This window comes from Rutidosis leptorrhynchoides, chromosome 11, assembly GCF_046630445.1.
Source record: "Rutidosis leptorrhynchoides isolate AG116_Rl617_1_P2 chromosome 11, CSIRO_AGI_Rlap_v1, whole genome shotgun sequence".
NCBI classification, from domain to species: Eukaryota; Viridiplantae; Streptophyta; class Magnoliopsida; order Asterales; family Asteraceae; genus Rutidosis; species Rutidosis leptorrhynchoides.
In genome coordinates, this window is record NC_092343.1 from 140665842 (window position 1) to 140668460 (window position 2619).

Genomic DNA, 2619 nt, shown 5'->3' on the forward strand with positions numbered 1-2619 from the left:
TTGTTGCGGTTATTGTTGTAATTGCTGTTGTTGTTGTATTGGTGATTCTTATCACCGTTTTCCTCCCACTTTCTTTTTACTTGCTTCACATTGGCCTCTTCAGCAGTCTGTTCTTTAATTCTTTCTTCAATCTGGTTCACTAGTTTGTGAGCCATTCTACATGCCTGTTGTATGGAGGCGGGCTCGTGTGAACTTATATCTTCTTGGATTCTTTCCGGTAATCCTTTCACAAATGCGTCGATCTTCTCTTCCTCATCTTCGAATGCTCCCGGACACAATAGGCACAATTCTGTGAATCGTCTTTCGTATGTGGTAATATCAAATCCTTGGGTTCGTAACCCTCTAAGTTCTGTCTTGAGCTTATTGACCTCGGTTCTGGGACGGTACTTCTCGTTCATCAAGTGCTTGAATGCTGACCACGGTTGAAAGGACCCGTTCATATACATTATAAACGATTCACAATAGTTGATTACATCGCGAGGTATTTTGACCTCTATATGATACATTTTACAAACATTGCATTCATTTTTAAAAGACAAACTTTCTTTACAACGAAATTTGACGGCATGCACACCATTTCTTAATACATCCAACTATAATTGACATAATAATAATCTTGATGAACTCAATGACTCGAATGCAACGTCTTTCAAAATACGCCATAAATGACTCCAAGTAATATCCTTAAAATGAGCTAATGCACAGCGAAAGATTTCTTTAATACCTGAGAATAAACATGCTTTAAAGTGTCAACCAAAAGGTTGGTGAGTTCATAGGTTTATCATAACAATCATTTCAATATATTAATAGACCACAAGATTTCCGTTTATAAATATATGTACACTCGCAAGTGTATAAAAGTATTCTATAAGTTGTAGGCACCCGGTAACAAGCCTTAACGTTCATGTTTTACCCTCTGAAGTACACCAGATCAGGTGTGTTTAAAATAACCTCGAAGTACTAAAGCATCCCATAGTCAGGATGGGGTTTGTCAGGCCCAATAGATCTATCTTTAGGATTCGCGCCTACCGTACATAGACAAGTAGTTTAATGTTACCAAGCTAAGGGTATATTTCTGGTTTAAACCCACATAGAATTAGTTTTAGTACTTGTGCCTATTTCGTAAAACATTTATAAAACAGCGCATGTATTCTCAGCCCAAAAATATATATAAAAAGGGATTAATGAAACTCACCATACTATATTTCGTAGTAAAAATACATATAACGTCATTTAACAAGTGCAAGGTTGGCCTCGGATTCACGAACCTATATTAATTATATATATTTATATGTTGGTCAATATTTGTCTAACAATTTTTGGTCAAATCATAGTGTACCACAATCCTAATGCTCGAGACTAATATGCAAAAGTCAACAAAAGTCAACTTGACCCAAAATGACTTCTAAAATTTATACGTGTTTATTATATAACTTAACTATAGTCGTTTTATATATTTAAATATATTTATTAGATTTTATAATAATAAAAGTCATTTATTAATAAAAATTTATATTAACGTTTATATATGATAAAATATACTTTTATATATCTTAAGTAGTAAAATTTATAAAGTTCACTTAATATCTTAAAACTATAGTGGTAAGTATTATTAATGTAATTATATTACGCGTGGTGAAAAATATCTTTGTATCCCCTATTTATTTGATAAAATAATATTGATCATCATAATAATAAGTAAAAGTTGTATTATTTTGTAATAATAATTATTATTATTCTATAAAAAAAATAACAATATTTATATTTACTAAAAATGTTATTATGATAAAATGATAATACTAACATAATAGTAATAATGATATTTTATAATAACAATGATATTTCTATTAAAATAATAACAACGATAGTAATAATAATCATTTTAACAATAATACTAAAATTCAGTTGACTATAACTTCAAATCCGTTCATCGAAACCATTCGATATCTAAATGAAAAGTTCTTAATTTTTCGCTAGCTTTCCAATGACATGCATATCATATACCCTATCTCAGTAGCATATGTATCTAATTCAGGATTCAACAAACCTATCTAAGGACAATATCGAATGTACAAGCATGCATAATCCTATATACTCGAGCACTAGTCAGGGATACACTATTGATATATAAAAGTTAAGTTATGAGTGCTCACGTATCAATATTGAGATTCAATATTGTAGAAAAGTATGTAGACGTAACGGAGATGATAAATACTAGATTGACCTCACGAGCATACCCATGAACCATACCCATCACCTCCATAGCTATAACCCATAATTTCCTTAGCTTCGACTCATTCAAAAAACTATTTTGAAATCACTCGGACATCACTCCGTCATAATATTTTATGTATACTAATAATATCTTGAAATGATACAGAGCAAATATATATATATATATATATGTAAATCGATTGAGAGAGTTTAGAGAAATATATTTTCAAGTTTCTATGAAATAATGAAACCTATTGAATTCTATTTATAATAGATTTTTGAATTATTAAAGTATGAATTATTAAAGTGAATTATTAAAGTATGAATTATTAAAGTGAATTATTAAAGTATGAATTATTAAAGTGAATTATTAAAGTATGAATTATTAAAGTGAATTATTAAAGT